Source organism: Anomaloglossus baeobatrachus, chromosome 1 (genome assembly GCF_048569485.1).
Source record: "Anomaloglossus baeobatrachus isolate aAnoBae1 chromosome 1, aAnoBae1.hap1, whole genome shotgun sequence".
NCBI lineage: Eukaryota > Metazoa > Chordata > Amphibia > Anura > Aromobatidae > Anomaloglossus > Anomaloglossus baeobatrachus.
In genome coordinates this window covers 931,521,922-931,535,622 of record NC_134353.1, presented here as the reverse complement: position 1 = coordinate 931,535,622, position 13,701 = coordinate 931,521,922, and the positions used below count along the sequence as shown (strand labels likewise).

Below are 13,701 nucleotides of genomic sequence, written 5' to 3'. Positions count from 1 at the left end.
CAATAAACTGTGGAAAAAAGAAGCGCAATAGGGTCTTACCCAAGTAGCAATGGGGGAGAGAGAGATAAGGTACTACTCACCTATAGGGGTTGTGACAGTCACAACTCCTATAACAGCATGTATGTAGATAATTCCAAAGCCACGGCAGCGGTCCCTCGGTTGGCAGATAACAGAGAGTAGTAGGATGAGGGTTTCCAGGCCGCGCCAATGACAAGCCGATATTAAGATGTTAGATTAATGTTGCTTTTATTCCAATATACAGGTCTACGCGTTTCGGAAGGCACCCCTTCCTTCTTCAGGAACAAATGGCAAGAAAACATCAAATCAAAGTGGTCTTCACTTCTTCTTGACCCTGATACCCTTTGCCGGGCAGACGATGTAGCTAGTAGAAATAAAGATGGCACTTGCCCAGCTGCCACAGAGTACCAGACTGAACAGTTAACCAAGGCAGTCTTCACTTCTTCTTGACCCTGACACCTCTTGCCAGGCAATGGTTGTAGCTGGCACTTGTCCAGCGACTACCTAGTACCAGACTGAACATTCAAGCAGGGCAGTATTCACTTCTTCTTGACCCTGACACCTCTTGCTGGGCAATGGATGTAGTTGCCACTTGTTCAGCGGCCACCAAGTACCGGCTAAACATTTAACCAGGGTAGTCTTCACTTCTTCTTCTCCTTGACCCTGACACTTCTTGCCGAGCAATGGTTGTAGCTGACACTTGTCCAGCGGCCACCGAGTACAAGACTGAACATTCAACCAGGGCAGTCTTCTTCTTCTTCTTGACCCTGACACTTCTTGCTGCGCAATGGATGTAGTTGACACTTGTCCAGTGGCCACCAAGTACCAGGCTGAAAATTTAACCAGGGCAGTCCTCACTTCTTCTTCTTCTTCTTGACCCTGACACTTCTCGCTAGGCAATGGATGTAGTTGACACTTGTCTATCTGCCTCTGAGGACCAGAATGAACATATAACCAGGGCAGTGCAAATCATTCTCCTTACCTCTATATTTCACCACTTTGTCCGACATATGAAGAAGTTTTTAGGTGTTTTTGTTCTCTAACTTGACACATGAAAGTCATTCAGCTTTAACTTTTTTTTTTACTTTATATTATATTCAGTGAAAATCATTTGACTCCCTTTGGTTCCATAAATATTTTATATCCATTCTTTGGTCGTGGTTTCTGCATGTAAAAACAGCGTTGTGTTCTCCTTATACCTAATCCTGAGATAAGATGCTAGATTCCTTCGGCACGAGCCGCGTTGCGTCCCGTCATTTCTCTGTAATAATCATAAACACGGCCATATAAGTGATTTGGTTTCGTCCGCTTTCAAGTAAATTGAAAATGTTTGATGGAGTGTTAAGCTGACTGCATTATAGATCTGACATAAATTCCATACTTTTCCTTTACAAGTGAAAATTCCCTTAAGCTACTAAAATAATCATCTGCATTTCAAGCAAAACCAGGTTTAAGAGAAGTTTAGAAGCCTATGGAAGAGTCTGATCTGCCTCAGATTGTATATTATTTTACATTAACATTTTCAGAGCGGTTTCCTTTAATGTTTTCTGGAGAGTTATTACCGGGAAGTGAATTCCTTAAATGACTGGAGGCAGGTGAAGGGGAGATTAAAGTGAAACGGTCCCTCAGGTTCGCTAGATCTTAATACAGATCTGATATATGCAAAGCGGAAAAAAAAAGTGCAGACGTGCTGTAGTGGAGCTGAGCTTGTCACTTGGCACATTGCTTTGTGATTTTAATCAGTGGGTTTTATATAGGACTGCAGGGAAATCTTCATTAGCTTAAGTTAAATGAGCACACAATACAACTTTGCTACACGTGCAAGGAAAAGGAGGACATTTGGATTAAAAGGAAACTTGACCAGGTCAAAAGTGTCCAGTTGTTGCTCTTATTTTGTTACTGCTGTTCCGCTGAGTTCGCCATTTTTTGTTTTTTATAAATCCGACATACGGTTCCAGAAATATGGACCTTTTATTATAGTCTGTAATTGGAGGCGTGGCTCACAAGGTATATATGCAAATAAGCCTCAAGCCACGCCCCAGAGGAGCCTGTGAGCCACGCCCCCTTGCAAAATACCCTATAAATTGGCCTATATCTTTGGAACCGTATGACGGATTTTTAAAAGACAAATAACGGAACACTCAGGGGAACAATGGGAATAAAATTTGACAGGCTCTCTTCAACCCCTTCGCTGTGCATGTTCATCAAAATCAGGGTTCATGAGTAGAGAGCAGACTCAGAAGCGATGCCCACTCCATCCAGGGTAGATATCAGTTATATTACAAAGCCAGATTCTGACTATAATATCTGCGATCGCTGCTGGTTAACTATTTAACTGCCATTGGTCACCAGTGCACATCTGTGTTGGTATATGCAACAGATGAGGACTTTTTTGTCTGTGTGAAGGAGGACTTTATGCTTTTCTAAAATTAGATGGCGATGTTGTGTAAAGTTTCCATACCTTGGGCGGCACGGTGGCTCAGTGGTTAGCACTGCAGTCTTGCAGCGCTGGGGTCCTGGGTTCAAATCCCACCAAGGAAACTATCTGCAAGGAGTTTGTATGTTCTCCCCGTATTTGCGTGGGTTTCCTCCGGTATTCCGGTTTCCTCCCACACTCCAAAGACATACAGATAGGAACTCTAGATTGTGAGCCCCAATGGGGACAGTGTTGCCAATGTATGTAAAGCGCTGTGGAATTAATAGCGCTATATAAATGAAATAAATTATTATTAATTATTATTATACTCATTGTATTGTAAAAATTCTCTTGTTCTTCCTGGTTTGGGTTTTTCTTCCTGATGCAGTGCTGTATGACTGTGCATATTTTTACCTCATGTTCTCAGAAGTAAAGCGTTTGTTATCCCATGTCATCTGCTCTGTGAACTTTCTTCTGCAACTGGGAAGCTAGAGGCTGTGCAACAATCATCTCCCCGCAACATGATCTTAGGGGAATAATGAGTTAACAAGGCAGCCAGGGGAGTTAATGAGCTTCAAAAAAGGCTGTGATTTACACTATATACTGCAATACTATGTTCTTATGCTACATAGCATAAACGATCAAACAATCACTAGTTAAAATCCCCTGCAAAAAGTGATTAACATTTCAAAAATACTCTAAAATTGTATCAATAAAACATTAGTTTGTCATACAAATAAACAAGCTCTATAGATAGAAAATTAAAAAAGGTACAAAAAAAATGTTTGGGCACAAATTTTAGGATTTTTTTGTATTAAAAAACGACCAAGACTGGATGTGCCGAAATCGTACAGACCTAAACATAAATGAATGCTATAAAAATAAAAATAAAATAAAAAAAAAAAACGGGAGTTACAGTATTTTGATAATCTCAGCCTACTTGGAATCTTTTTCCAATTTTTTCAGAAAATTATGCTATAAAAATAAAAAATAATGGTGCATTCAAAACTACAACTCATCTCACAAAACAAGATCTCATACATCTATATTGATAAAAAAATAAAAAAAAATATGGCTCTTGTATGAAGAGGGCAGCGGGCGAAAGTGCAAAAATGAAAAATAAAAAATGTCTGCTTCTGATGCTAATTTAAATACATGCATTTAGGGCTAAAGATATTTTTTGCAATTGGGTTTTGAAAAAAAAATGTGCACTGCTTGGCTTTAATGCTTGATTCAAATGACCGTATGAAAAATCGACCATTTTTTCGAAAGAAAAAATAGACAATTTTTGAATTTTCGTTCTTATTGTTAATCATACATATAGTCAATGACATATCCATTCCTTATATCCGCAGGGCATCCTTTTTATACAATGGTAATTCAAAATATAATAATTATATGACATCCATTATTTTAAAAAATCTCTGAAGGTGGGCAACCTTTTTAAGGAATGTTGGTGGCTACAATTTTTCCACCTATGTGAAACATGTAGGTCATTCAGTTGAGTCTTTATGGCCGTTTGAAGTCAAACAAGGCCTATAATGCCGATATTAAAAAAAATTAATGGGTGAAGACGGATTTTTGGCACCTCTGGGGATATTTTGTTCGTGACTGCCCATATTAATTGTTCTGAAGGAAATCTGTCCTCTTGACCTAGTCATGATTTAGATGGCATGATCATGGAAAGCAAACCACAAATGAGAGGAGATTCTGACACAATCTGAAGGCATCCGGCTGGCCTCCATCTTGCTGGATCTTTTTGAGGGCGAGATTATAAATGCAATATGCTTGCCTGTCATAAGCCCTCACCTGACTTCTTACACCACCTCCACAGGAGCTCCCTTGTCCTCCTCATTGCTCTTTGGCTCTTCTGAGCTTCCGTTCTGGCTCTGATGTCAATAATTGACCTCACTAGATTAAGTACATCTTTTGCGTGCAGGCACTTCTTTCCCTGACCAGTGAAAGAAAGTTTTGGAGAAGTCAAAGACTGGCATGGAGGACTATGAAGCTGGGAGAGGTATAACTACAGGTGAGGGTGTCATGGGTAACATACAGTCCTATGGTGTCTGACTATAGAAGGTCACAGCATTTGGCTACGCAAACTGTTCCCTGATCTTTTCTTCATGATGGGTGCATTTGGTATGTATCTCCTCTGCTTGGTTTTCATCCCTTTTCCCTTTAGGACACTGCGGAGGTCCTTACCCTGTCAGCTGTTTTTCATCAGCACTTCCCATGGTGTCTTTATATAACCTCACTATTCCCCTTACTCTATGCTGGTGATAAGTCTAATACCCTTAAAAAGTCTTCAGTGCAAGTAGTCGGCTTATATACATCTGGAGAAACTTTGTTGTTGTTGCAATTCCTCTCCCTGAGTCATCTGGAGATAAGTTGTTTATGTTCTTTTCCCCTGTTTGTTTTCCGTGTCTTATTTAGGCTACTTTCACACATCAGTTTTTTTCCATCAGGCACAATTCGGAAAAAAACGGATAAAACGGATCCGGTGCCGGATCCATTTTATCCCCATTGATTTCTATTAGCGCTGGATGGCATCCGGTATACCGGATCCGTCAAAAAAAAGATCCGGAGCATCCGCTTTTGCATATTCTGCGCAGGATGTGTTGCATCAGGCACACGTCGGATTGTGCCTGATGCCAGAACACTGATGTGTGAAAGTAGCCTTAGATCTTAGTGTGATCGACTAAGTGCATATCTAATCCATTCCCTACCTAGAGCCTACTTCAGGGTAAGTCAGGGTCAGGTATCTGGCATGACGCATCGGTGCAGAACCCTATCTAGGGTGGTGAGGGAAGCCAGTGGCCAGCAGTAGGTTTGGTCAAGGGTCATCATCTCGCCCTTCCCTGGACAGAGGGTTTCCCTTCGCCATTTACTTGATACTGCCCCGTATGTAGCGTGACAGAGGGCCGATCACAGGTGCGTATAATTATTATTATTATTATTATTTATTATTATAGCGCCATTTATTCCATGGCGCTTTACAAGTGAAAGAGGGTATACGTACAACAATCATTAACAGTACAAGACAGACTGGTATAGGAGGAGAGAGGACCCTGCCCGCGAGGGCTCACAGTCTACAGGGAATGGGTGATGGTACAATAGGTGAGGACAGAGCTGGTTGCGCAGTGGTCTACTGGGCTGAAGGCTATTGTAGGCTATTGTAGGTTGTAGGCTTGTTATATGTTGTATAATGTACATTGTCATCAGTATCTCTTAGTTGTGCCTCAGGCTTTGAGTCTGTCTTGATGACAACAGTGCACCTGACAGAAACATGTTGTCATCAGAATCTCAAAGGCTTTGGGCCTACAATTTCAATCAGAAAAAAAATGTAGCAGATTTCACATGTGCCACCTTTAAGTGTAACCTGTGATGGATTTCTTATGTTCTAAATGATGCAGAAAAAATACATTTATGGAATTTTGAGCAATTGTGCACAAGCTGGAACCGTTCCCAACTGAAACATTTCTTGGCCATTTGTTCCCATTTATCACTAAGATAAAGTCTTCAGCCTCGAAGAACATGAAAAAGAAATTAAATACATGCGGGTTATTCTTACTCGTCACCTTTGGGAGAGGAACTTGATGTATATGGCTTGTTGAAGGCTTCGCTGTAAGGTTTCCATACTGTTTATAGTATGCAAACTCTACATAAAAAAATGATGGGCTGAATCGATGAGACTGCAAATCAAATGGGACCCGAGAGACGGATACAGTCATCCTTCCTAACCCTTCTCGGCTGTCAGGGAAACAAGGAGATGGATAAATCGGTGAGGAAGATAAGTGAGGATAGTATAGTATGGAGATTTTAAAAAGTCTTCTATTAATTGTTAGGAAATAGTTGAAATAGGTCCAAAACTGGTATCAATCACCCTATTGAGGTGGAAACCCACCTGTGAGTACCCCAATTACACAGAGAGAAAGCATAGCTTGCCCCTAGATGAAAGTGAAGAGTGTAATTGCCAGTAACACATGAAATTTAGCCACCCAAAAAGAGCCATGACTGGTGGTGTCTTTATGGTTTGCCTGTGACTGAAGAGGATAGCCACCACAGACCACTAGAAAACTGGTGCCTAAGTTTAAGGGATGGATATCTAATAATTGTGAAAGTAGGCTACAAGACTATTCTGGAAGTCTAGGTCAAGCTAAAGCTATACATTGGTGCCATCACACAGCTCCATTATTGCATTTGGGATCTACTTTCCTGAGAGTGGCAAAGCCCTTTAACACCTTCATGAGCTTGGACGTATTGGTACACCAAAGGACGTATCCGACCCTTTTGATGCGAACTCACACATTGAGCCCGCATCTTTTCCTTCACATCCCAGCTGATCTGATCAGCCGACATGTGCCTCTAATAAGTAGTTAAATTCTACAGTCAATCTCTGTCAGGTGGATTTAACACGTGCCGGCGGAGAGCGTGTCATTACCCGCTCCCACTGGAGGCTCCAAGACATCATTGGGCACCGATAGGTTGTCTTGACAGTTTCAGGCGAGCTGATGAACCCTGTGTCTGTCATAACAAACTTCCTTAGAATGAAAATCAAATACAGCTGGAAAGAAAAAAATGCTCAAATTGGGTCTTATCCCGTATATAATAGTGAAAAATATCTAGGAGAGGCTCACCTGTGGTTGTGAAAGTCACAACCACCATAGACGCCTATAGGCCACCGCAGAACCCATATGGACATCAAACAATAAAGTATGAGAAAGGGTTAATCTTCCCCGCTGCCACACAGTCCAAATGATGTAGATCAAAATATGATAATATGATTAATTAATCCACGTGTTTCAAAGTCCTCAAGACTTCTTCATCAGGACAACCAGGTCATTTTTGCCATACGACAAACGCTGTAAAGTCAAAACTCAAAAAGCATTGGAGGAATTAGTGTCATGAATGTGTTACAGTGTGAGGTGATCGTGGAGGGATCTGGAATCAGAAGGTCACAGCGAATTATTGATTACAGATCACTGAACCCTGAGTTGGAGTATACTTAATTCCATTTGGTACTGAAGGAGTTAAGGTGCATTTCTATCCTGCAGTAATCTAACAGGTAGTTGTTATCTCAGCTGCAGCCACTCCCTTCTGCTATAAATATCCTCCTTATGCAGGCTATAGCTCATACCTATGCTGTCCATGTTGTCTCTTCATATTTGTATTATTGCTCTTGCAGCTGTGAAGTTCCTGATGAATGAAATCTAGGAGTGCTTTTTTTGTTGTTTCTTTTCCCACCCATTTGTCTTACCTTTCTCATGTTGGTGTATTGTATTGGTGATACTAGCATCTCACTGGCCTTCACTAGTCAGGGTGCATTCAGGGCCAGCAAGGGCCTAGGCATGTGATCGGTGCATGGAGGAATGACCTGTCTAGAGATTTTAGGGCATGGAGGAATCAGCCTCAAGTGAGTGTTAGGAGGTGACCCCTCTCCTCTCTCCCTAGGGCTAATGCCTTATTGTAGTGGTGAGACTAGCATCTCACTAGCCTTCACTAGTCAGGGTGAGTTTAGGGCTATCAATGGCCTAGACACATGATTGATGCATGGGGGAAGGACCCGTATAGAGATTTTAGGGAGTGCAGGGATCAGCCTCAGGTGAGTGATAGGAGTTGACTCCTCGCCTTCCATTGTGTTCTTACCCTGTTGTTCCCCCTGTGTTGCAACACTCGCTGGATGTCATCGCATACCTGGCATGACTCCTGCATTCAGAGAATGACATTATAGCTGGCCTAAAAATGTTTTCAGAATTTCAATATGAATCCAGTCACGGCTCTTCCACAACAAAACGCAGAGTTTTCTCTGGATATGATGGAATTGCGGTCACAGGTTGTTTAGCAGCTACAGCAGATTGCGGGTCTGGTGGTCTCAGCTCATAGCCAAACTGAACCAGAACCCAAGATAGCCCTTCCGGACAGGTTTTCTGTGAGAGAGGGATATACTCATGGTTTTCAGGGAAGCTTCCAAACTATATTTCAAGCTTTGCCCTTCGCTCCTCCGGGTGTGAGGAACAGCTGTTGGAGATTGTTGTCTCTGTCCGGCAGGGAAATCCCCAGTCCTGGGCCTTCTCTCCGCTGATCTATTCTCAATCCTTTCGATCAGTAGACGAGTTTTTTGTGGCCCTCGGTCTTATTTATTACATACCTGGCATGACTGCTTGCACTTACAGTGTCCCAATTATATTTATTAACCATTTTACTGCATTTAAATTTTAAAGGGAACCTGTGAGGTCCAATATGCACCCAGAACCACGAGCAGTTCTCGGTGTATATTGCTAATCCCTGCCTTACTGTCCCAACCTATAGTAGCATAGATAAAGGGATCTTTAGAAAAAGTATTTCTAAAGATCCCTCATGATATGCTAATGAGCGCAGTGACTAGTCATAAGGGTGTTATTCCCCTTGGCTAGTTGGCCCCCTTAGCATGTAACCATGTGAATGAATGCTCAACGTCAGAGAAAGGTCGTGCTCATCTCTCTTCCGCCGCCACCTCACCCAACGCTGGATTTTGGCTCAGTGCGCATGATCCCCAAACTTTTGGTCTTGCACACTATGGAGCCGGCTATACATGTCCTGGCTTCATGTAGTGTGCATGACCGGAAGTAGAGGATCATATGCACTGAGCCAATATTCAGTGACGGACACGGTGGCAGCAGAGAAGAAGCACGACCATGCCTCTGACGCTGCGCATTCATTAGCATGTTAGCACGCCCAGGGGATCTATTTACATCCTAAGGGGGCTGACTAGCCAAGGGAACTAACGCCCTTCCGACTAGTCCCTGACCTCATTAGCATATTTTAAAGGATCTTTAGGAATACTTTTTCTAAAGATCCCTTTATCTATGCTACTATAGGCTGGGACAGTTAGGCAGGAATTAGCAATATACACCGAGAACTGCTCGTGGTTCTGGATGCATATTGCACCTGACAGGTTCCCTTTAATTTTTCCCATTTTTCACTACTTTATATAGTAACGTAAATTAAGTCATTCAAAACTACCACTCAACCCGCAAAAAAACAAGCCCTGTCAGCAGAAAAAAATAGTTATACCTCTTAGAAAAAAACCTAAAGGCCGCTTTACACGCTGCGATATCGGTACCGATATTGCTAGCGTGGGTACCCGCCCCATCTGTTATGCGACACGGGCAAATCACTGCCCGTGCCGCACAACATCACCCAGAATCGTCACAATACTTACCTGCCCGGCGACGTCGCTGTGACCGATGAACTGCCTCTTATCTAAGGGGGCGGTTCGTTCAGCGTCACAGCTACATCACTGAGCGGCCGTCCAATAGAAGCGGAGGGGCGGAGATGAGCGGGACATAACATCCCGCCCACCTTCTTCCTTCCGCATAGCGGCCGGGAGGCAGGTAAGGAGAGCTTCCTCGTTCCTGCGATGTCACACGGAGCGATGTGTGCTGCCGCAGGAACGAGGAACAACTTCGTTACTGCTGCAGTAACGATTTTTGAGAATGGACCCCCATGTCACCAATGAGCGATTTTGCACGTTTTTGCAACGATGCAAAAACATCATAGGTGTCACACGCAACGGCATCACTAATGCGTCCGGATGTGCGTCACAAATTCCGTGACCCCAACGAGTTCGCATTAGCGATGTCGTAGCGTGTAAAGTCCCCTTTAATCTCAAAAAGATGAATCGTTAGGCGGTTAATATATCTTGATTTGATATTTTCAGGATAAGGTACTGCAGATACTCACTGCTCATTTCTATTCCTCGTCGACTCTGATGCTAATGTTATTGACTTTTATATAAGAATAAGACATAATTAAGAAGTGCCTGATTCTTTCTTTTTCTTGCATCTTCAAGAAGGAAAAATCCACTGGGATTTCGCTGATCATAGTTAACTTCGGCTCGGGATGACGGATCTTCATTAGTTTTGAACATCGAAAAGTTTTGACGAGGGAAGAATACTTTATGTATCTTCGGTACGGGGTTAATGGTAAAGTGCTCAGTAGGCGTTGAAGCATAGAAACGAAAAAGAAGTTAATGAGATCCGTTTAGACTTTGAAATATCATTTTGAAATAAATAAAAATAGGCTGATTTTATATCAATTTCCAGAACTGTCACCCGAACGCAATCTAAATGCAGGAGCTGAAAGGAGCCGATATATTTTGTCAGCGCAAATATAAGTTTAATCCTCCGCAAATGTCATTTCTCTCGGGCTTAACTTATTCATGGCCCAGAAATCAATTTGTAATATCAATATTAAACAGGCTGAGTAATCATCAAAGTTGATAACGTCTCATCAAAAAAAAAAAATAAAGTACAGGAGATTGGGAGTTTTGTGAGACGTGTCGTAAGGTTACCTAAACCGGCTCATCAACGGAAATAATTGCAGTGTATGGATAATTCTCATTTCACTGGGATTCTTCATGACATGCAAATGGCATTCATCTCCTACCTGCAAACAATGAAAAATTAGGCTTGAAGAATATTTTTCGACATTTTTGCTTCTCATTAATACTAGAGTATGTCGAACAGTATGGCCATTTTTGGGAGAATTTTTCAAAAACAGAAACATTTCCAATCAGTGTAAGGATAATTGATTACAAAAGTGGATCAGATATTCCAGAGGTGGACAGTGACTGAAGAAGGGTCATGTGTAGTGATGGGCGAGTACTGAAATGCTCGATTCTCGAGTCGAGCAGGTCAGACGCTCAGAAAGTGTTGTGTATAATGGAAGTCAATGATTGGGCAGTTTGGCTCTCCACCAGTTGTGTAACTAGAGTTCGATGGGCCCTGGTGTACAATTTGGACCCGCCCCCCCCCATTATGTTGGTCAGATGTATGTATATGTACAGCGTCGGACTGGCTTCCAGAGGAATCTCCAGTAATGCCAGGCCTGGATTCAGGTACCTGCATTGCACTCCAGAGCTCCCACCTGAGCTCCGGCGTGCAGCCGAAACTGTACCGCGAGCGCCGAGTGATTGATTCCCCGACGATTGCGGTTCAGTTCATGTCAGCTGCAGACAGGCTGGGGTGATCTCCGGTGCTCTCACCTAAAACTCCGGAGATCAGCCCGGCCTGTCTGCAGCTGTCATGAACTGAACCGCAATCACCGGGGAATCAATCACTCCTTGTAAATATGTCCCCATCCTGGTTTATATACCCCCATCCTGGAATATATGTCTCCATCCCAGTATATATGTTTGCCATTCTAGTCCACATCCTGGTGAATATATAACCCCATCCTGATAAAAAACAAAATTCCCATCCTGGTATATATGTCATCATCCTGCTATATATGTCCCCATCCTGGGCAACCTTTTTGTATATACTGTCCCTCTCCTGGTATCTACTGTCCCCCTCCTGGGGTTCTCCTGGTGTATGCTGTCCCCCTGCTGGGCCTCCTGGTATATAATGTCCCCTTCCTGCTATCTACTATCCCCCTCCTGGTATATATGTCCGCAATCTTGGTAAATTTGTCTCTGTTCTATCTAATGCAAAAAACAACAACATTGTACTCACCATCCCTGGCTCCCAGCGTCCTCCTGTGGAGCCATTGCACAGTGGCCGGCAGCTTTCATTAGTGTCGGTGCTAATACAATGCATGACGTCATTGCCATGCACCGCCCTCAGTCACTAGGACACAGATGAAACCTGACGGCTTCTCTTTGGCTGGCAGCGTGTATTGCAGTACAGGGACCCGACATGTCTCTGCACTTTGATATATTTCAGATGGATGTACAGCCTCGGACGCACATCCAGCTAAAGCAGGAACTGGGGCCGGTGGTCCCCCTGCATCCCCGGGCCCGGTCACGGTTACAAACCCTGCCACCGCGATTGTTGCGCCCCCTGCTCTCTGCCATACATCCAACCATAAAGAGAACATTTGCAGGGGGAGGGAGGGCGGTGGTTTTTTTTTTCTTTGACATACTACATTCAAAAACATTGTTTTAACCCCATTGAGAGCCTTTCGAAGACTGGAAATGGCTCTCCCTGGGGTGCCTGCACACATCATGCAGTGAAGGAAGCATTCTCAATACTCAGCTGAGCTACACGAGTACCCGAGCACCCCGATTCTCAATCAAGTACCGAACAGTGTTGAACACGCTCGTTCAACACTATTCATGTGTAATAAGTGTTTATGGGCTTTTTCCAGTCATCATAATGCATAAGCCTCTTACTTTGGAGGTGGAAGTGGTCCCCCTTACCTCTTGGGCCCCTATGCGGCTACAAAGGTTGCATCAATGATATGTCCACCGCTGAGATACTCATACACCAAATGTCAGCTGAATTCTCATTTGGCCATCTGATATTTTTATTGACTTTGCTCCCTTGCTGAGAGCTCATGGAGTTTAAATAGGGAGTGGCGTATAGATGAGTGAATCAGTTTGACTCTCCTGAATCTGATTTATTTATTATCCATTTCATAAACATTTAGCAAAATAGAGGCAAAGGGATATATATATATACACCAACACTTTTTCACTCACTTGTCCCACTTCTGTGGCATTGCTCAGTCTGGTCCTGCTCTCAGTTATCTGCAGTCTCTTTTTTTTTTTTTTACCGTTTACGTTATCCATTTTCTGCATCCTCACTCTTTGCCGAGGCTTCTCTTGTAGAGTAGCCCTCTGATGTCATCATGCACATCATGATGTCACAACATGCTTAGCCTGAGTCTGTTGTGGGCGGGGAGGGGACGCTGCGCTCACCACGCGGCCGAAGTCGGTACAGGACCAGGCACGGTCACATGTGCCTCCGCTATATCTCCGCCGACAGGCTCGGCCTTCGGTATCTTCCATGGGAGCGGTTCAGGACGGTCACGGGCCTCAGCTGCAGGTCGGTCCGCTTGGGCGGATTGTCAGGGTACCGCTACCGGTTGGGTGGGTAGCGGACCTAGTGGCGGGGTGGCAGCAACTAATACGGGTAGCGGGGGAGGCAGCAGGGTGAGCGGGCGCAGGCAGGGCCCCTCAGCCGCCATGGCCGATCCCTTCGGACTACAGGGGCATGGGTCGCTTACCCGCCTCTCCATTTCTTCCTCCACCTCGCGTCTCCGCATAGCCGCCACCACGTCCGCCATGTCGGCCTCCCACTCCTCCAGGAGGAGCTGCACACGGACCTGCAGACGGCTACTCAGCTGGGCGGTCCGGACCTCCACCCACGCCGCGGTGCCGGGCGTGGGGGCTGCGGTGTTGCTGGTCGGACGGTGCATCGTTGCAGCGGCCTCTTCCAGGAACCAAAGATGGCCACAGAGTCCTGGCGTCCCTGCTTTTATAGCCGCAGTTCACTTGGTTTCTT

At 44.1% G+C, this 13,701-nt stretch overlaps 1 protein-coding gene across 1 annotated transcript in view; it reads left to right on the top strand.

The window, feature by feature from the left end:
• DCC (DCC netrin 1 receptor) overlaps positions 1-13,701 on the top strand; it is a 1,217,792-nt gene that overhangs the window by 1,185,343 nt on the left and 18,748 nt on the right. The window lies entirely within an intron of this gene.